Below are 22,528 nucleotides of genomic sequence, written 5' to 3' on the forward strand. Positions count from 1 at the left end.
TATGTTTGGCATTTACCATAACATGAGGAGCTGTACTAAAGGGCTGCAGCATCAGGAAGGCTGAGAACCACTGCTTCATGGCTTTTGGTCAACGGAATAAGAATGTCTCCTTTGAAGGTGGGGGCTTAGGAAACTTAGATTTCACTAACTGACTAGTCCACAGTGAAAAATGAATTGCACCACACTACAAATAATTCCTGAGCCCAGGTCATGTGCTCTGGTTTTCTTTTCAGTGTGAGAGTTGAACCCAGGGCCTCACACACGCAAGGTCCCCAGCCACTCTGACATTTGAAAAGTTCACGTCTATTTTATTTTCAAATGTTGGTTACAAATCATTTATCCAGTGTCACAGTCTGAAAGCAGGTGGAGTGACCCCACCCATGCTCCACACAGAGGGGCCTTTCCCTCCATGCATCTAACAGGCAGCTGTGGCTGTCCCTTTCCCAGGGTGGGGCGCCTGCTCCATGACACGGTTAGCTTGGGGTCCTGTCGTTGAGGACTTCTCCATTTTGACTACGTGCTTAGGCACTGAGGCCGTGACTTCTGGTCTAACAGGAATTCCTTCCTCCTTCACGATTCCACAAACAGTCATTCTCCCCGTACATCTCAGCAACCTCAGCAAACGAGCTTCCCATGTCCTTATTAAGTTGAGAACTTTCAACGTCTCGCTCCAAGAAGTTCTTTCCAGCCTCCTGCTCTATCTGAACTGACAGGACCACACCCTGTGCACTTCGGGGCTGACCTTAAGATGAGTTACCCAATACGAGCACCATGATGTTACGGCAGCAATCTGATAACCAAGGTCACGGTGAGCGACCAACCGTCGAGTGGTGTATCCATCATGGATACCCAGCACAAAGGGATGATTCATATCTCAGGAAAGACGGGGGTAGCGGTGCAAGATTTCATCACAGGTCTCAAAGCAGCCCAGAATGTAAGGCTTAGGACGTACTGATGCACTTTTCTACTTAATATTTTTGGAATGCGCTTGAGTGTGGGTAACTCACACTGCCCAAAGTGCAGTGGGCTGAGGGGGCGATAAGGAGAGGACAATGGGATTTTGTGTCTCCTGCTTCTCCAGGTTCTCGGGAGAGAGGTTACTAAAATGAGACATGTTCTGAAGCACCCTGGAGAATTTCACGGGGACAAAGGCCAGGAGGGGAATTCAGTGGGCTGGTCAGGGGCAGAGACACTTGATAAGGAGGGAGTACAGTGAGACAAAGAGGCACGTGCCTCTGGGGCGGGGTGGGGGTGGGGGCACATGACACAGGACTGGCCTGCGATGCTCTCCTCAAAGCCCCCTTCTCTCCCCTTTCATCAACATCTCTCAGCTCTCCACGTTCACATTTGGCACCGCTGCCATAAAGAACATTTCCCCACCCCCCACCCCCCACCCCCCCCGAACACTAGGAAATACATCTGGTCTGATTAATTCTGTTATTAAGGCCAACTCCCCAAAGACATGGCCCATCCGGTGGAGGGTGATTGGGGCTGTCAATCATCAGAAACCAAAGGGCAGTGGCTGGGTGCAAGGAGCTGGGAATGGTGTACTGGACAGCCGTGTCCAAAGATGGCCCAGCCTCACGGTGGTATAAACTGCACACTTCCTGGTGTCTCTTCCCCTGCCGTCAGACCCTGCTCCCACGTGGTTGGCGACTCAATGGACCCTCCCTTCTAGACCACGTTACCTAAACAGACTTACTGCCTTTTTACCTGTTTGTTTATTATCGGACGAAGGTCTAGGGTATTGCTCTCTTTCCTGCCTAACACAGAGACGGTGCTCAATAAATGCTGCATGGGCCAGTGAGTGACACCTCCTGTAGACTGAGTACCCAGCATGTACTGAGCACGTTACATGACTATTAATCCCTAGTCCTCCCAAGGTGGTTATGTCCATTTTAAAGATGAGAAACCAGAAGCCCAGAGGGGTGAGTTAACGATGCATCTGGAGCTGGAGACTGGCATTCAGTGACTCCAAACCTCCCTGACCAGGAAGCTTCCACTCCAAACAGAGACATGACATAAGGCAGACAGTCCATGCTGGGCTCTTCCAAAACTGACCTGGTGTACCCCTCTGTTGTACCCAAAGAAGGGCAAAGGGGTATCAGTCAGCAGGCAGCTGGCATGCCAGCCTCTTCGAAGGAATGATTCAGGCTGAGCTATTTTTCAGAGGAGACTTCCAAGTTTGCTCTTTCTTAACATCCTGAGGCACGTGGGACATAACAGAGAGGAGTGTGTGCCCTTACACACCCTCAGAGACAGAATCTCCCTTGCTCCTCCTGAGGGAGAGAGGCCTAGGGCCACAGAGGGCCAGTGGTGCAGGATGGGACACCTTCTACGTCCCTCCTGTCTTGGAGGACAGATGCCTGGAGTCAAGTCAACAGGCATTTCAGGCCTTTTCTGGCTGGGGTTCTGGGACCCCAACAGGGTGACTCTGCCTGATGATAGAGACTGTTTTGAATTATGAATTAATCAAAACAGTGGATTCATGTGGGCTGTCTGGAAAGAGACCAAGCAGGCTTCATCCTCAGAGGCTTATGACTCAAGTCTCCAGGGATGGGGGGAGAGAGAGAGAGAGAGAGAGAGAGAGAGAGAGAGAGAGAGAGAGAGAGAGAGAGAGAGAGAGAGAGAGAGAGATCATCAGAATGTGTTGGACCTGAGTGCCCGAGGTGTGGGCAGGACGGCTTCTCCTCCTCCAGGGACGCTGTCCCCACCCCAGCCCACCTCCCTCACATTCCTTTCCAGGCTGCAGAGCTCTTAGGTTCACACCAAGTCAGCTAGCACCGTCTTCCGGCTTCATCTCCTCGCCTCAGTTCCATACACATTCAAGTTCCTGCCTGGAGCCAGGCACTGGGCCAGAGTCCCATTGAGCAAACACGATCTGCTCGGAATTGGCCCCCAAGGGACCCCTGTAAGTATACACAGCGGCTCACAGCTACAGAGGGGCACTGCCCTGAACACTTCTCACATGCCACTCCCTGGATTCTCACAGCCAGGCCTTGTTGAGAAGGGACGTGAACTATGAACAGAGGCCTGAAAGGCTGAGGCAAGTCAGGGTGTGCTGGCGTTTGTGTACAGCACACAGTGAGCCTGGAATAGAGGCAAATGCCAGGGCTCACTTTGAGCTGGGTGGGACCCCTAGAAGGCACGAGTTAGGGAGAGACATGATCCAACTTCAGTGAGGGGTTTAGGTGAGAGAAAGATGAATTCTGGTGAATCCAGTCCAAACTGCATGTCAGAGAGACTGCGGCAGAGGTAGGGAAAAGCCATGATCAAGGCCAGGCTAGAGCCTCTGTGTATGGCTGAGGGTATGGCCTGCAAGGCAGGGTTCAAAGACGGCTCTAAGGGGCTCTGCTGGGACAGCCGGAGAGACCAGTTGTGTTTGGGAGGGTGGGAGATTGAGTGGGGCTGCTCTCAGGTTAAGATAAGTCACATGTGATGGTCAAGAAGGAGACAGGAGGGCGAGGCTGGAGGCCAGGAGACCGTGTGGGGCTGCACACATTCGGTGGACAGTGGTAGGATTCATTTGCCCAGCACACGCAGTGGGTCTGTGTGTTCTGCACTCATGGCCTCAACCATTGCTGGATCGAAACGCATCTGTCCCGAACACAGTGGGACTTTTTTCTTAGTCCTTAGTCCCTAAGCAGCACACAGAAACAACCGTTCGTGGAAGATCTACTCTGTTACTGGTAATTTAGAGACTCTCAAATATATGGGATGATGTGTTCTATGCAAACACAACTAAATTTCATACCGGACGAGTGCTTCTGTAGATTTTAGTATCTGAGGGGGTCTCAGCAGCCCTCCACCCCCATCATATCAAAGGAACTACAGCATTCCAAGTCTGGCTATCTTTATTTCAAGTGCAGAAGACACAGAATGAAACAAAGTTTTGGCCCCCGGTGAGTACACAGGGACCATGGCCTAGGGAGGGCCAGACTTAGATAAGGAAGGGGCCAGGAGAGGAAAGGCCTGCTGTCCTCCCTATCATCCGTAAGGGGTGGAGGGAGCCAGGAGGTCAGCAGGAACAATCATCCTGTTGTCCCTCCGGCTACTTCAGAGCCAAGCCATTCCTGGAAGGCAGTGTACCCTGAAACTGTGGGTGCGAGAGGAGGCCTGGGACTCAGCGCGAGGAAGGCGCAGGCTCCCATCAGATCTGAATTGTGTCCAATTGCCTGGGATCCATTATCGATTCTTGTGACCTATTGTCTGCCCTTGGAGGAACATTGAAATTGTACTGTCAGGGCGAGCCTCACTAAGATGAATAGCAGGAGACGAGTTAATGTTTCCAACATGCTCTAAGACATTGTGCAGGGTAGGGAGGAACTGGGCAAGGGGCCCAGGGAACAGGCGAGAGACATCTGCCCCAGTGCCTGGGAGCCCTTCAATCACTAGGGCAAAGAGCTGTCTGCTCCCTGGAGCTTCCCAGGGAGAGGAAGGATCCCCCGAGCCAGGCCTCCAGCGACCCAAACATCTGCATCTTCCTATTGAAGTCTGGAGCTGGGCCTGGGACAAACCTTTACTCCAGTTTCCACACCTACAGATTAGGGCTATTGTGTGCTCTCCTGGCATTGTTTAGAAGATTAAGCACAGCTCACGGCTTTACTTATTAAGCTTCTAGAATGTGCTGGCCTCAACTCAAGTGTGTGATAAGAAGCTGCAATAGTGAATTCAACCCGATCATCAGGGGCTGCCCATACAGACACCCCCTCTCCACCACTAGTCTTCGAAAATGGGCTCCTGCATTTTCTGGGACCACAGGTCAAATGAATAAAAGACGGGTTTCTAGGGCCAGACACTGTGGCACACACCTTTAATAACAGCAGAGGCCAGCAGATCTGAGTCCGAGGCCAGTCTGGTCTACACAGTGAGTTCCAGGCCATCCAGGCCTACATAGTAAAACCGTGTTTTTGTTTTTGTTTTTAAAACTGGGCTTCTAGAATCCACAGTGACTTTGGTGGCCACGTGGCCGGGTGTTTGGAATGTACACATGGCCCTATGAGGTGTGCCATCCAGAGCCACTGGCCCTATGAACAAGAACTTCTGAGTCCCACTCTGACTTGAAATAAAGGTGAACTGGGTTTGGAAAATATTGGAAACCTATGACTGGAGGGGGCGGATCTGCCGCGGGCACCTTGTCTTCTGTCAAGCGTCCTGTTCCGAGTATGTGGCTCCACAGCCCTGTTCAATCCCACGGGAACCAAACATACCGATGGTGCAGGTCACGGCACCCACATGCCGAGGCTGGGCCTGGAGGGACCTCACTGGTTGCTCAGCGACACCTATTCCTGGACAGTCCGGTGTTAGCCTCTCCTGGACTCGTGTGTGAGAGAGAGCTCTCTATTCCTACAGGGCCTGCCATTGCCCCAGCTTCCCCAGCCTTTGAAGAATGGGGACCCTCATCCCCACCCCAGTGTTTCCACTGGGTGTGCCTCATTCTGGGCTTCTGGGAAGCAGGGGTGTTTGGATTTTAACTTCCATGCTTATTTTTTTATTTTTATTTTTTTGTTTTTTTGAGACAGGGTTTTTCTGTGTAGCTTTGGCGCCTTTCCTGAAACTCACTTTGTAGCCCAGGCTGGCCTCGAACTCACAGAGATTCTCCTGCCTCTGCCTCCTGCGTGCTGGGATTAAAGGTGTGCACCACCAACTGCCTGGCTTAACCTCCATGCTTATATTTTTAACCAAGTCTTCAGTCCTGATGAAGCAAGACATGTGTTACTACAGGAATGAATAGTTTTTTGGGTACAGCCAAGGACTAACTCTATCCCTTTCGTAGAGAGAACTGTGTTAGAGAGAGCAAGGGCCTTCCAAGCAGGAAGATGTGGGTTTCCATTCAGCTTTATCATTTACTAGCAGGTTAGACTTGGACCAGTTACTGGGGATTTCTGAGCCTCAGTTTCTTCATTGGTGTCCAATGGAGTGGTCAGGAGAAGGAATGAGATCCTGGGGCCTGATCACGGCATATTGTTCATCCAGATCCGTGACTTCCTTTTCAAACCTCACAGCTCTTGCCATCTTGAACCCTTTACTGTGTTATTTTCCATAAAAGCTGCAGTAAGACGCGGAAAGCATCCCTCCTTCAGGCACTGGATCAACCTGGTTGGGGGCGGGGCAATCAATGCAGTAATAACACCCCAGGAGGTGCCAGGCACCGCAGTCTGCTTCGCATGCACACCTTATTCTCATGCAGCCTTCTCCATCGCCCTGTGAGTTAATCACCAGTACACTCAGGATAGTCCTCGTTCATGCAAAATCCTGGCACGGAAGTGTTTCCCTCTCAGATTCTGGAATAGCTGCACATACAAAATGATAAACCTTGGAGATGGGACCCAAGTCTAAACATGGAATTCACTTGTTTGACATATACCTTAAACACAAACGTGGGCTGAAGGGAATTTTAGACACTATCTTTTAACAATTTCATTTTAATGTGGGATTCTGATGCATTCATTTGGGGTTTCGGGGTGCTCCACTTGTATCCTCCCCATTTAGCAGACGAGAGTATTGAGGTTAGGAGACACCTAACAGCAGATGTAGGCATTCAAGTCAGGAATTGCCTTTTGACTACCATTCTGCCCAGTAAACACAGTCATTTTCACAGTAATTAAGCAAATACTTTATAGATAAGTGTCTTGTAAACAAAAGCAAGAGGTGGGTGTCTGTGTTCTTGGGAGTCTCAAGGTGGGTTTCTGTGATTTTCTTTCTGGTAGTTCTTATTCAGTCTATTATTATTATTACTAGTGTGTGTGTGTGTGTGTGTGTGTGTGTGTGTGTGTGTGTGTGTGTGTGTGTGTGTGTAGAGGTGTATAGAGGTCAGAGGACAACCTTAGATGAAGTTCTTCCTCAGGCTCTGTCAACCTCGTGTTTTTTGAGGCAGGGTCTCTCACTCTCGGAGAGTTTGCACAGAGAGGTTGGGCTCTCTGGCCAACAAGCCCTAGAGATCTACCTCCTGGAGTCCTGCCTGAAGTATAAGCACACACCCCCACCTCTGGCTCTCTTTCATGTAGGTTCTGGGGATGGAACTTGTAGCCTTCATTTGTGCGGTGAGAGCTTTACTTGCTGAACCATCTCCTCAACTCTTTATCATTAATTTTAAAGAAATGTTTCCTGTTGCACCCCTCAATATATTATTATCTTACTGCACCTGCAGTATTAGAATTTAGCTGGAAGAGTGAACACTGACTTCTACTCTATCTTAAAAAAACAGTAGATGGATAAACCCAGCATTTTACATCCAAATCTGTTTAATCTGGCATTTCTAGGGTTGAGTCACAAATTACAGGCAAAAAGTTGTGTAGTTTTATGGGGACATCTGTAAGCAAGATGGGAGGTCACAGCTTACGATGGCACGCAGGACTATTCCTAGATGAGAGAGCCCACAAGGAGATGTGGGAAGGACCGCCACAGAAGGTAAAATTACAGAGGACTCCTGGGGTCATCTGAGCTCATCACTCTGTAAGCTGGGTCGGTATCATTTCCTCATTCCACTGAGTGAGACTTCGGGGTCATTGCTAACGTGAGGGGAAGACTGAGGTGCTCAGCCCCGCCCACTGAGTTCCAAATGGAAGCAAATGAAATGGTTCCTGTTGCCCTGCTTATGTCACAGAAGGAAACTGAGGCCCAAGGAAGTGAAACAGTTTGTGAAAGTCCCAAACTGGGAGCCACAAGTTCTTAATCATCCATTACCCCAAATTCCCCTGATGTCAAGTGTTCTCAGGGATTCCATGGCTGAGAGAACACGAGACAGACTGCAAGCCACACACACTGGAAGCTGTTGTAACAGCCACAGTAAAAAGTAAAACAAAACAAGCATTGATATGAATCACTGGTTAACTCAATGTAAAATTTAGCAAACATTGATGAAGGACCTATTTTACCTCTTTGGGTATGGTATTTTGAGATCAATATGTATTTTAATACCAACAGCATAGCTCAACCTAGATTGGCTACATTTAGAGTCCCATGTGACTGGGAGGCCATTTTGGGCAGCACCGATCCAGATGGACAGTCCTTCACCTTATGATGTATGAGAACCACATGGGCAGTCTGTTCAAAATACAAATTTGAGGCCGGGCGGTGTTGGTGCACGCCTTTAATCCCAGCATTCGGATCCCTGTGAGTTCGAGGCCAGCCTGGACTACAGAGGGAGGTCCAGGAAAGACGCAAAACTACACAGAAAACCCTGTCTCGAAAAACCAAAAAAAAAACCAGATTTGCAGGCCTTCACTGGCTCGAGGTAAGGCTGGGAGTCTGCTCCCTAACCAGCATTCCAGGGGCTTCTGAGGCAGCCATCTTGGATCTAGCAAGCTCAGAAAATGCAGGGTAGTTACTCATTGTGTTTAACAGAGATCAGTGGCTAGGCAGGAGGACACATCTGCAATTCACACCCGGCAGGAAAAGCCAGCTCTCTGTTAGCGAAGTCTGAGTTAAAAACAGTATTTGATCAGTTTAGATGAATTACTTTCAGGTATAAAGAGTAAACACAGATGTCTTTCCGAACAGACAGGTCTTCCTTCAGAGAATAGATAAGACTTCCTGATTAAATGCAAGGAATATTCATCTACACACCCAGAGTTCAACTCTCAACAGTCCAGTTTATTTTCTTAAAATGAAACTAACTCTCAATCACGCCTGCAATACCAGTTAACACTCAACAGAGTCGGCGGGAACTCTGCCTTTGCTGAGCAGGCTAAGTGTAGGAGACACTCTCCAAAGAGCTTTAATTAAACACCCTCTGTATGCCAGACACAGCCCTGGGCAGCATCTAAGCTACAGAGGTGAGAGCTGGGGAAGAATGTGCTTCACTGGTAAGGACAAGAAGGGGCTGATGAGGCCAGACTCTCCCAGAGCCCGGAGGCTCACAGATATTCCATCCATAGCCAACACCCACCACGTCTCACCAGCTTTCTGGGCATCCCTTAGCCTGGTCAAGGAGTCACACGAAACGAACCACCACAATCGGTCCATTGTGGAGGCACAGGGAGACGGGCGTTCTTACCCACCATTGTGTCTCTCCTGACACACACTGGTGTGCGGACCTCAGACGCAGCGGAAGCAGCGTTCACTTTAACAGAACTCACACTAGATTTGGAACCACACAGAGAAGATTAGCTTGGCCCCTGTGCAAGGATGACATGTAAATTCGTGAAGTGGTCCATATTTGAAAAAAAAAAAAACAAAAATCAAAAATGACCTGAAGCAAATATAGAAAAAAACATTTTATTTGCTAATTCAGGATAGTAGAAGTGTTTACTAGACCATTTCTTGAATCTACGAAAAATGTCCAGATATTTTTTATTTGGAGGGAAAAACAAAAGATTAGATGAAGCAGGTGAGAACCTAATGGAAGTCTTGGGAAGCATTGCCCAAGCCCACCACTCTACCTCTGCCCAAAAGAGGAGCATGCAGATAGTTCTCCAATACCCCAGAAGCTCCCCTGGCCTCCGGTGTGATACAGCATCACTCATGAGGACCACTCAACTTCTCTGCAAAGACAAATAAATAATTCTTTACTTGTCAGCTCTGAATCCCCACCAAAGCTGGGGAGGGCGTGTCCCACTTAACGTAAGTTTTCTCTTTAGATCCACCTCCAAGGATGACTCTCATCTGGTTGGCTTCTACAGGATTACCGGGTGCATAACTTCGCGCAAAACATCCTGCCAGGTTTACCGCCATACCAGGCCACAGCAGACACACTCGGGAAGCTGTGATAGGCGATCTGGGGTGGCTCTTGGTAACGCAGTACTTCCCCCATGTCTGGCAAAGAGCTCTGAGGTCACCGAGGAAAAGCTACGAGTGATGGATGGGACTGTGTGAAAGAGAGGCAATGTCTTCTCAGCACCAGGTCTGAAGTCACAGGCCATCAGCCTGGAAGAGTCCCCTCATACCCAGGAACCATATCCTAGGCACTCATGTGTTTCTGGGGCTGTGCACAGGGTAAGCATGTAGTGAATGCTTATTCAGTAACTAAACCATGAGGATGGGCGCGCTCTCTCTCCCTCTCCCTCTCCCTCTCCCTCTCCCTCTCCCTCTCCCTCTCCCTCTCCCTCTCCCTCTCCCTCTCCCTCCCTCCCTCCCTCCCTCCCTCCCTCCCTCCCTCCCTCCCTCTCTCTCTCTCTCTCTCTCTCTCTCTCTCTCTCTCTCTCTCAAGTTGTTCTCACGATAACCTCCAGACACGTGTAAAATGAGAACCTGTGTGTGCAGGCGTTTTGTCTCTCACTGGGACACTGTCATCTGATGGCTGAGGATTTTGAACTGGAACCAAATTTCACACTTCTTAGAACTGCTCTGCCCTGGGATGTCCACCACATAAGGTCTTAAGAGGCACTTACGTGAAGTCTGCTGCACAGCAAACAGCACATGTACATTTACAAAATGGCAATTTTTATCATTGAGTCCCACGGCAAACCAGCTGGACAGGCAGCAGCAAGCCCATTTCACAGAACAGAAGGCCGAGGTCCAGAAAAGTGCTGGTAACGTGTACAAGGCCCACGCCTGGGACTGGGGGATGGCACCAGGCCCTGAAGGCTGTAAATCTAGCATCAAAGGATTCCTAGTCCACCAACTGCTGCCTGTTCCTAGGTGCTGACTCAAGGCTACCTTCCAGCTCCTTCTCCAGCTGTTGGTTCTCACCCAGTGGGGGGGGGGGGGGGTCTGGTACCTGGAAGTTACTGACTTCTATGGCTCAGAGGCCCAGGATGTGACTCAGGCCTGGAAAGTCAGACTGTCACGTCTAAGCCCAGGACTTAGCTCTGGTTAAGCAGAGAGCGAGGGTGGAATGTTCTGGGGCAAAGCAAAGACTGGAAATTCCAAGGGGGCTCCAAGAGCTCCCCACTGAGAAGGGCGCCATAAACAGCTGGGCCTTTAACTGCCGGAACTCAAACAAGCTCACTCTCTTCAGCCTGGAAAGTTCTCACGAAGCTCGCCCTCTGTCACCCTCCCATGTCACGGTACTGACCCGTCAGTCTAGCCCCACATTATTTGTTAACTGATTGGCTCACTCCGTGGGCATGGTCTCATGTAGGATCCTGCTAGGCCACCCAGCCTGTCACCTAACTCCCTCCCTCCGCGACATCAGTGTCACACAGGGAGGGGGTACGAGGGTCTGACAGATGTGGGGAGGGCGTGAGGAGGCAGCAGCCAGCAAACAGGTTCTTGCTGGTCTGTAGAACGGTCCTCAAAGCAGGCAGGAAGTGGAGAGCTCTGCCAGGCCCCACGGCCGGTCAGTGGCTGAGGCGGTTTCTGCTGGCCTTCTGAGCGACATATAACCACGACGCTGAAATGCCTCCTCCCCCACTGTTGGTACAATCCAAAGTTCCTGGTGGAACTTTCTGAGGGGTAGACACTCCAGTGAGAGGCCACATCTGTCACAACCCATACCATAGGCCAAATCCTACTAGTTGCCTATTTAATGTTATTTTATTATTATTACAGAGTGTGTGCATGTGTGTGTATGCATGTGTGCTTATGTGTGGGCTATTTGTGCATGTGTGCACACTTGCATGGAAAGGCCAAAGAACTACCCCAGTGTCATTCTGTAGACACTGCCTACCTTGGTGTTTGTTCGTTTTGAGACAGGGCCTGTCAATGGCCTGGAACTTGCTTAGAGACTCACCAGTCTTTCTCTGCCTTCCTAGTGCTGAAATCACAAGGGCAAGCTACCTCACAGGTCCTTGCACAGTAAATGGTTTACTGTCTGAGACATCTGCCCAGTCAGATTCGGTTTTTAATGGTCCTAGAGATAAGAAGAGTTTTCAGATGCCTAAGTGGTTATGTTTTCATTACATAGCATGACTGTGTGTTTGCACGGGAGCGTGCACGGGCCACGGGGTTTGCACAGGGGTCAGAGGACAGCTTTCGGGAGCTGGTTCAAGACCAGCCTGGGCTGTCTCAAAACAAACACAAGAAAGAACAGCAAAAGCCCTCGCCCGTTTTTCTCACAGACGTGTGACATAACTCATTTAACTAAGCCCCTATTGTTTTACTGTGCAGTTTTTAGACAGTGTCTTATTAGAAATTGCACAGCCCCTGGCTGAACGCCCAAGGGTTTTCAAGGCTTTCTTTCTGTACGAATACGAAGGTTGTTTTGAGGATATCTGAAAGATCTGTGTGTGTGTACCTGTGTGCGTACACTGGGGTGTGTGGTCCTGAGGCTGCATCTCCTTTATCCTGTACTGGCTTAGGGGCAGCGGTGAGTTACTTAACTTCCCCCGGCTTTGGTGTTTCTGTCAATCACATGGCTAGCATAGGGGCTGCTGTGGAGGGCTGTGAGGACTAAATCCATCAATACACTTGCAAACATTCGCGGCCACAGACTCTCTTGCTGAAGTCTGTCAGCAACTAGTTTGGAACAGCAAGCTATTCCTTCAGAGCCCATCAGCCATGGCCGGTCTTCAGAATGCTAGCCAAGGGGAGAATAGGGCCAGAGGGTCTCGGCAAGCTCCCTCTGCCAAACAGACTGGGGTACCGGAAGTACACAGAGGGATCCCAACTCACAAGCGCACAAATAATTGAGACTCTCTGTTTTCGTGGTTTGAGAATTATTAGGGCCCCCGACACCTCGCACGGAGGTGATAAGCAAAAACATGACCACACTGTTGCCAAATTCAAGCATAAACACTCACACGTCCACCAGGGGCAGGAAGTGCAGGGCGGCAGCCCCACCCTCCAATGTGAAGCATTCGTGGAAGGGAGCTCGTGGCCTATGCATGGAAGAATGCCGGGGCTGCTGCTCAGGAAATAATGTTGGTACTGCTAACATCCGAAGAATACACGAAAGGAAATAGGTCTTTGGAACTCTCTGGAAAATGGCCATTGTGCACAGAAGGGGATCTAGGACTGTACTGATCTTGAGTCCCATCTCAACTTGTCACGGTCATGTCTAACGGTCGTGTGCGATCCTAGATGGCTTACTTAGTGCCTCTAATGTGCAAGTCACTTTCAAGAGGACAGCCAACGATTGTTGTGGCTTGATCGCCCGAGAGATAACAAGACAGACAGCACCCCATGTTCAAGACAAGGCTCTGAAACTCAAGTTGGTGTCAGGCATGCGCCCTGTTGGTCCTTGAGTCCTAGGCCTCATCACAACTACTCTTAGACCCTCGGAACCAGAGGCTGCTGCACTGGCTGTACGTTTGAGGCAACTAGACAGGAGAAGGGTGCCTTGGAAGTAAGGACCCACCCACTTTTCATACCAGTCTTTGCAGAGAGAGTAAGAAACAAGACTCAACTTGCAAAACACCGAAACAAAATGACAACACTCTAATGTCTGACTCTTTTTTGTTTGGGTGGTGGATAAGTGCATAAAATACATTCAATACTGAAAGTGTAAAATGTAAGGTGACTCCCCAAAGATTTCATTCCAAATGCCTATTCTAACTGTAAAGAAGTTCATGGAGTTGGAATTTGGATCTAGCTAATTTTGGCGTGTGATTAATTTTTTTAACATGTTTTTTAAAAGAATAGTTCATAAAATTAAAGACAAACAAAAAATCCCAACAAAATAACACCAATAAAACCCCAAAAGCTCCACTGAGAAGAGTCTTTCTTTTGAAACCACAGGATTCACGGTTGCAAGCCCTGACCGGAAGTCTTAGAGTCCGACAGGAAGTGACACATCCTGACTGAGCTTGTGTGGGCCCAGCCCCAGAGCCGAGTCTCCCTCTCTTTATCACAGGCATCATGAACCACCTACTCGGTCCTTGGCGCCTTCTGTACCCGAGGGAGTAGATAACTGTCTCCCACAATACAACTGTCCCATAGCCCGGCCTCTGGACCACGGCCAGGGAGATCTGACTTTTAGAAAAAGTCATGTCACTCCTGTGAATCATCGTGTGGAAATGCCGGCTCCTATTAGAACACTGGTAAGTTCCTGCTTGAGAAGCTCCCAAATGTCACAAGAGGAATTTCGGAAATACCCTCCCCCGTCTCAGTGAGTGTCCAAGCAGAGGGCACAGGACCAGCCCCAGCAGGGCCAGGGCTTCTGATTCTGACTCAGCTCGCTCCATAGGGAAGTCCGACACAACCTGGCTCTACCACCACAGCCCTACCTGATAGGCTCCCGCGGTGCCACGCCATCCTCACAGTGGGCTTGAGAGCAGCGCACACCCACAAGATGGGGACGAAGCTGCACTAGGCTGAGAGCCACACTGAGCCACACAGCTAATGAGTCTTTAAATCCTTGGTTACCAACGCTAACACTAGGCCTAATGATTAATGTTTTAAAAAGTATAGAAAGGTGTGTGAAATTTATCATCAGGTAATAAATCACGGCTTATTTTTTTTTTCTCAATAAAAAGCAGCTAAGTAACACAAGGCAAGCATATGTATTAAAAGTCATAAAATGAGTCTGAGTTTCTTATACCAAACAACCTAATTTGCTTATACATAAATATCAAGGGACAGGAAAGCAGACTTTCAAGCCAAATTGAATGAAAAAGTGTGTAGTCACATCACACCCCGGCCCTTGCAGGAGGCTATATATTAAGATTTTTTAGGCCTTACACCTCATGTTTCTGGAGCAATAAGACAAATGAGGTTTTGCCCATTTATTTCAGCATAAATTAACACTAACCATCTGGATGGATAAGATAACCAAATAGCCATAAAATCTTGGCATCCTCCACTGGAAGAAAACTTGTTTGGGAGCCGAGAAGGGGGGGAACATCCACACAAGGTTTGCTGGAGGAATCACAACACGATCACGGGGCTCAGGAGGATTTCCACTCCGTCTCAGACTTTGATCATAATACACTGGCGTCAAGGCAAGCTCTCGGGGGAAGAGGTGATGGAGACAGCATGTCTTTAGGACTGCGCAGCTCTTCACTGACCGAAAGTGTCTGGGGTTTAATCTGGACATCCCCATGGCTTCCAGATTGAGGGAGGCTCGGTGTTTATCATTTCCATTCCAAAATGGCAGATCTGGGGTCAGAGGGAGTGAGCAGTGCTGCCATTCAAGGTTAATACTCTTTTCACTACCCCATCTGGATACCCACTCCAGAATCTACCCATCCACTGGTCCACACACCCATCTACCCATCCATCCATCCATCCATCCATCCATCCATCCATCCATCCAAGTATCTACCCATCCATCCTCCTATTCACACATCTATCCATCCACTCACCCACATACACATCCACATACCTACTCACCTAACCATCTATCTATTGATCTACCAACCTGTTATCAAATCCACTCCTCTACTCATTCACCCACCCATATTTCATACCAATTCTTTTATTTTTTCTTGGTTTTTCGAGACAGAGTTTCTCTGTGTAGCTTTGCGTCTGTCCTGGAACTCTGTAGCCCAGGCAGGCCTCGAACTGTGAGAGATCCTCTGCCTCCTGAGTGCTGGGATTAAAGGTGTGTGCCACCACCGCCTGGCTCATACCAATTCTTATTTGTTCTATAATCCTTCCTGAAAGAAAAATGGAAAGGCTAATTCTTAGGCACAGGCACAGTTGCCCAGGAGGAGTCCCTTCCTCACGGATGATGCACCAGCCTAGGGCCTGGGTCGGCTTTATCTCTTCACTCTTTCCATGTTTCCTCTGCTGGCTTTCCCTCTCCAGCATGTGGTGCTAAGCATTATGGGGTCACTCTATCACTTCTCTGCCCTTTTCTGCAGGCTTGGTAGAATTCCAGGCCCTGCAGCTTAGTTTACTTGGTGGAACTGAGTCCAGGGCTGACTTTCCCCACACACGTGACATGACGGCATCCCTTCAACTCACACTCATTGATTCACTAGTATCTTCCTTCATTCATCCAACAAATAGCTATTAGGTATCTATTAACTAAACAGCACCAGGCCGAAGGGATGAAACAACAAACAAATCGCAAACGTTCAATAAAACTATAGTTTTTAGAAATTTGCCCTAGGAGATGGCAGTCTGGTGCTGGCAAAGTGGGGATGGGCCCTAGAAAGTTGCAAGGGCTCAGGTGGGCAGCTGGCTGGGAATAGCACTACTTCCTGAGAAATATTCATTGTCGGGTGCTGTTCTGAATGACTGTGTCTGAGTCTGCTACACCGCTCCCTGCCGTTACAGGAAAATTGCGCAGTGTAGCCGCAGCTGGATTTCAACCTTCTGAGGTTCAACGTCTTAACAAAGCCACAGGGCCACGTCCAGATATGATTCAAAGTGGAGACAGAGTCATCCCCGCACAACTCACTTCCCACTCTTCCCACAATGATCAAGGACTTCCACATGTGGACACACCCTCACGGGGGACAGCACAGCCCCAGCCACGCTAAAGCTTAGGCTTCGGTTGTCTAGGTGCTGGCTCATCTTTCAGTGAGCAGAAGGTTTGAGGCTGAGGCGTCAGCCCAGCTGTCTTCTCCCTCTCACAGCTGACATCTATCCCTCCTTCTGCTCGCCCCTCTCCTTCAACCTTCCCCACTCTCTCCTTTCCTGCCAGAGGCCAGTCACCTTTTAAAGAGTACTGACTGGTTTCTGACCTTGAACACAAAATGAAGATGTCTGTTTTGTCCTTGTGAGGTAACCCAGAGATGGGCCACAAAGCTTGTGAGGCATTCTCCCAGCAGAGTGAGGAACAGGTTGTAGCAATGACTGGTTGCTATGGTTACACAAGCTGGCTAGGCAGTGCCAGCAGCAACATTCAAATCCAGACCCCGAACTTGCGCGGCTCCCTGTTGGAGGAGGCCACTGCTGGATGAGACGTATTAATAGATGGTGTAGGGCAGCTCAAACTCCCAAAGGAGGTGGCTTCCCATGATCAACAGATGCCATGATGGGTAAATCCCCAGACCATAGAGGGAACGCCACCCCTGTCTCTAGTCTATCTGTCTCTCAGTGCCAGCGTAGCAAAAATAAAGAATATACCCCATGGAGATGGACCGTGCATGGAAACCAGGTCCAGATACTATCGGCGGGACCCACACTGGAGCAATCCCGAGTCATCTGTACGGCGGTCCATTTCTATGTGTGGTCTGTCTCCAAGGGCAGAGCTGAAATACAGCCCCAGGCTCTGCAGGTGCTCCTCAGATGGAGAGGCAGAGGCCCTCTCTAACGTGGGTGGGCTTTATCCCAGCAGCTGAGGAACTAAACAGATCAGAAGCGCTGAGCCTCCCATAAGCAAGAGACAGCTCCTCTCGCCCAGCAGTGGGATTTCTCCTGCTTTCGGGACCTGAAACAAAAGCTCTTCTGAGTGGAAATGAGCCGCTGTCCTGGTCTGCACAGTGAGGGGATGCACAAGCCCCATGATGACTTGTCGCACTTCACTACGCTAAGTGACTTCCTACACACGCCTTGTCTTTATGGAAAGCTCCGAGGCAAGCCGGAGTCCTGAGGAGTGCCTTGAGGTTTCCAGCCCAGCTTGCATACTCCCTGAAGACGGCCACTGTGCCTGGGCCAGGTGCAGCATCTGGGGTGGAGCCTCTGTGAGCTCCTGGCATGATGTTTGAGTGGATGCTAATGAGGTCCAGCAGCCAGCCCTTCTCAGCTGGACTAGGGGCCAACTCTCCTCAAATGGAGGACTTTGCTAACTTCAGGTGTCAATTTTTTCTTCTAATGTCCCATAAGGTAGGAATAGGTAGTGCGGAACAGGGCATGTTCTCAGATAACTGGAGTACTTTTGTATTAGTAATAGCTGTGATGGTGAATACTGTGACCTTGACAGGTTCTGGAATCACCGAGGAGACAAGCTTCTGGGTGTGTCTGTGAGAGTCACCCATTTAAAACATTTACAACATGATGGTATGGAGGAGGCACTGGGAGGCTGGGATGGAGCTGGGCCCAGGGCTACAGGAAGCGTGGCCATGAGTAAGGAAAGAGGGATCCCGTCCTTGCATAAGGCCAGTTTGTGGGAACTGGCAGGAGCCACAGTGACTGAGGTGTGGGGTGGGAGGGAATGAAACCAGGACAAACTTTGGGGCTCCTCATGAACAAAGCATCACCTTGGCCCACGTTACCAATTTCCAACAGCCAACTTGGCAACTGGGTGGCCGGGGCTGCAGAGCCAGGCATGACCATGCACCATGTTGAAGTTCCTATTGAGCTTCCATGACTGTGCAAAGGGTGGGACTCCCCCTCACCCCCCAATCCTGCTCTCAGCCCCACCCCTCACATTCCAGTGGTCTCTCCCATCTCAATCAGACTCCTGGGAAGATTTATCCCTAATTCCTCCTAGAAACATCACATAACTTGCAAAAAGCTGATCACACAGGGTGGCCATTGAGGCGGTCGGGACCATAAATATCCCGGGCCTCTTTTAATATACACATTGTGACCAAAGAACGCCTTGATCCGCAGTGTTCACAAGAAAATGCCACTTGCTGAGCCGATGCCTGCTGCCCATACCCTCCTGCTTCACACCCATCATCCGCTCAGCTCAATAACTCTTTTGTTCCCCATGGAGCCCAGTTCTGACTAGCTGGGACCAGGTTTGTTTTTTTCTGCATTCCATAGGCCATTACTGGGGACCCCTTGACTGGTGAGCTGAAACTCTTGTTCCTTCTGACCACGCCAAGTCACTGGACTGTTTGTTGTTACAGAGGCATTAAAACCATTGCAGAGCCGTCACAGGGAGAAGGGCTCCCATTTTTTGGAGCCAATTAGGATCATGCACTTTACACACTGGGTAATTTTCTGCTCTTAATAGTCAGGCAACTCCGTTCTTATTAAAACCATCATTTTTTCAGATTAGAAAGGACAGGAGGAAGTGAAGGACCATGAAAGACAAAGAAAGGTAGATGGAGAAAGAAAGGGGCAGTTTGGCACTGGCTTACACGGTTGGAAGGGATGAGCACTAATCTGTCTCATTTCAAAGGCTGATGCTGTGAAGTACCCATGGAAAGGAGCCGACGGCCAAAATCAAGGACAATGAGAAGGACCGTTGGGCAACGGTTCCCAAAGCCAGTCACATCCTGGTACCTAGAACCTATGGTTAGTACGGCCAAAAGGGATTTGCCATAACTAGCATGAAGTGGGAAGGTGGTGTTGGGCTCCCCGGTGTGCCCAGGGCCACCACAGTTCCCCTTACAGAAGGCAAGCAGATCGAACCATGTTCACCTGCTGGAGAGGGCCAGGAGCAGAGTCTCACCCTCCAGAAAGAGCTCGGATGTGCTGCAACTTTGACTTTGGCCCCAGAAGACCCACCTTGAGCTCTGAATCCCCAAAACAGTGTCCGAACTCATCGGCGTGGCAAAACCCAGTTCCATCGTTACTGTAAGAGGAAACCCACAAATGTGGATACAAGGGTGGTCTCCTGCCCCAAGGCAAGAAGTGGCTCCAGGACGGAGATGATGGACAAGGCTATGGCTGAGGAAGCTGTTTCTGCATTGTGCCATCTCTAGAGGAGCTGGGTACGGGTGCTGCCACCTCCCACGACACACACCCTGAGCAGGCCCCTCAGGCTTAGGGCTCAGGCTTGCACACACAAAACCGTGCCAGAGAGGTTTACAGGGACCCAGCAGTAACACAGCAAGTGCTTTGAGCTGGCTAGATAGCGCTCCACAAGCTCTGTGTACGTTCGTAGTTCAGTCTCAGAATACCCCCGTGAGAAGTGTATTAGGGACTTTTCTGTCCCGGTGACAAAGGACCTCCAAGAAAGGAAGTGGGGCAGGGGAGGTCGAGTTTGGCTCCTGGTCTAAGGGGACATAGTCTACTGTGGTGGGAAAGCACAGCTGTGAGGCTCCTGCTGGGAGTGAGGGGTCAGGGAGCAGAGAGGCGGGGCTAGAACACGGCCCAGCTATAACTCTTAAAGCCCACCCTCCAGTGACCCACTTCAAGACGGTTCTACAATCTTGCACAACATCACCACCATCCTGGAGTCAAGTGTTCAAACATGAAGCCTTGGGTGACATTTCACACAGAAACCCTAATTACTGGTGGGAACCCATTCTACAGGAAGGGAAACCGAGGCACACGGAATTGAGTTGCTCAAGGACACAACTTAGGACTGAGCTGGTAGCTTTTTGGCCTTTACATTAGCATGGAGTTGGCCCTTCACTCCTAATAGCTGCTGCTCTGGTTAGTCACTCACTTACTGGCTCTCTCATTCATTCATTCACTCATTCATTCACTGACACTCACTCATTCACTACTTCTCTCCCTCCCTCCCTTATTCTCTCTTACTCACTCACTTGCTCATTTATTCATGTATTCACTCACTCATTGACTCAGTTTCATTGATTCATTCACTCATTCATTCACTCACTCATTCATTCACTCATTCACTGACACTCACTCATTCACTACTTTCCTCCCTCCCTCACTTATTCTCTCATACTCACTCACTTGCTCATTTATTCATGTATTCACTCACTCACTGTCTCAGCATTCACTGATTCACTCATTCATTGATTTACTCACTTATTAATTCACTCATTGATTCAGCGTTCATCGATTCATTGACTCAATGACTCATTCACTAGCTCATCTATGTATTCATTCACTAAAGTCGCATTTAGTTTCTTGGGTACTGAGGATAAAGACACTAAAAAGCATCCCACTCACATCAAACAGCTAAACCATGCCTGCACAAGGCCAGACCCCCTCACCCAGAGGGAGACGGGCAAAAGGTGGCTGTGCCAGGGATTGGCCCCTGAGTACCCACAACGCCTACTAAGACAGAAGTGTGAGAGAAGCTGCGGCCATGTTTGTCTAGAAGAGTTTCTTCATTAGCTCTATTTCCACGGGGGACTGTCCCGTTTCACAGACAATGGGAACTATCATGTGTTTCTGGTTCAATTGTATACAAGTACTTCTTTGTACAGTTCTCATTTTTCCAGACTATTTTAAACACATCACTGACTGGAGTGGTCGGTATGAAAACAGTTGTTATGTAAAAACATCTGTATTAATTGGAGCTACAAGTGCAATAAAAATATGTTCTAAGAGTTCTTCAGCACCCTTCTTCAGAACATGGCCAAGTATTTTGTGTTTCTCTTCTCAGGTTAATGTGTACTGAGGCCTGTCCTCATGCCTGGTATGGACAGTGTGCTAACCCCCAGAAAACTAGGGTGTAGAGGGCTAATGTGGCTTGCTCAAGCCACACAGCATCCTTGTACCATGCCCAGCTACGGTGTCCCAGAGCTGAGTTATGGGCTGCAAAGCCCGTGAGAGAAACATTTGCAGTTGTCTCTACTCAGGGTCCAAAGAAAACACTCGAAACTGCTAGGTGGACTGAAGGAGGCGCCTTGGTTGACTGGAAAAGTCACTTCATGTTTAGTTACTTCTGTGTTTCTAGAACTCTGGTCACTGGAGGCTGTGACAGATGTATAAAGAGGGGCAGACCCGGGAGGTGCCTCACAGCACAGTGGACGGGCTTTGCGTCTCTGCCACACTCCCGCACTATTGTACTGTGGGAGGTTGAGGCCAGGCAGGTGGCCAGTGCTCTGAAACACCTGCTAGCATCATCAATGGGCATGAGTCACAGAGGGAGGGGGGTTTCCTTTCACGTCCCCATACGCTGGTGTATCCTGGCAGACTCTGCCAGGAAGCGGGACCAATGGCCTCTTTATTCTCCCTCCCTGGAGTTCCCACTCCTTCCTGCCCCGTTTGGCACAGATACCTGCAACGTGTCTGCAGGACAGCGAGACCCTGCGCAGGCCCCTGAGAGTCATTCTTGCCAGCAGTCACTCTGTCCCCAGTGCCCTGCCGTCCCTGTGTCTTCTATGTGGACACGCCTCTGCGGCTGACACTGTCCGGCATTTTCCTTTTGGAGACGTGAACTCAGGCTACCTTAATTATATTTATCAAGCATCTGAAGCCAAAGCAGAGATCTCAGGGTTCCCTCCCCATGGCCTATCACAACAGCATTTCCCGACACCAGGACACTGTGACTGAACACTCAGGAACAGGTTGGTGGTCACTGTGTCAAGGCCTCTATTCAATTGTTGGCTCTTAACCTCCAGCCACCCTGCCCTGTCATAGCGAAGAAACGCCGGGTCATCACCAAGTTGGCTCGCATCAATGTTCCACAGCCACATGATTACCAAGGGATGCAAGGGACATCAGAATCCCATAGCTACATGCCTACCGAGGGACATGGGTATAATGGCTATTCTTGGTTGTCAACCTGACTACACCTGAAATTAACTAAAACTCAAGCTACGGTACACTTGTGAGGTACTTTTCTTGGTTGGATCATCTGAGGAGGAAAGACACACCTTAGATACAGATCTTTTGAGGCAGTCTCCTGGAAAGAACAACTATTGGATTCTTGGACTTTTCCTCAGGAGACAGCTGTTGTTGGAATAGTGAGACCACAGCCTGTAAGCCAATCCTATAAATATGTACACACACACACACACACACACACACACACACACACACACACACACACACACATTCTTTTTATTAGAGCACTGACTAATACACATAGGTTTCCATCTGGCTGCTGCATGGCCCGTCTCACTTCATGTAATATGACTAAAATGTCTGATCAACGTAAGTTGGAGGGACCTTTGTTCAAGGACAGAACAAGTGTCCCCACACAGGAAGGCACCCAGAGACAAGATCTCACCTGCACCCCTGCTCTTTCGTGCCTCCTATGTCCCTAGGCTAGGAT

At 49.5% G+C, this 22,528-nt stretch overlaps 1 protein-coding gene and 1 non-coding gene across 5 annotated transcripts in view; one reads left to right on the top strand and one right to left on the bottom strand.

Annotated features, from left to right (window-relative positions):
• The window catches only part of Chst11 (carbohydrate sulfotransferase 11), a 219,302-nt gene that overhangs the window by 28,430 nt on the left and 168,344 nt on the right, over nucleotides 1–22,528 (bottom strand). The gene's annotated exons all lie outside the window — the stretch shown is intronic.
• On the top strand, nucleotides 9,060–9,164 carry LOC128120123 (U6 spliceosomal RNA). The gene has a single exon (XR_008221773.1). It is a non-coding gene; the product is annotated as a U6 spliceosomal RNA (small nuclear RNA).

Source organism: Peromyscus californicus, unplaced genomic scaffold (assembly GCF_007827085.1).
Source record: "Peromyscus californicus insignis strain IS unplaced genomic scaffold, ASM782708v3 Scaffold_24__1_contigs__length_46423439, whole genome shotgun sequence".
Lineage (NCBI taxonomy): Eukaryota > Metazoa > Chordata > Mammalia > Rodentia > Cricetidae > Peromyscus > Peromyscus californicus.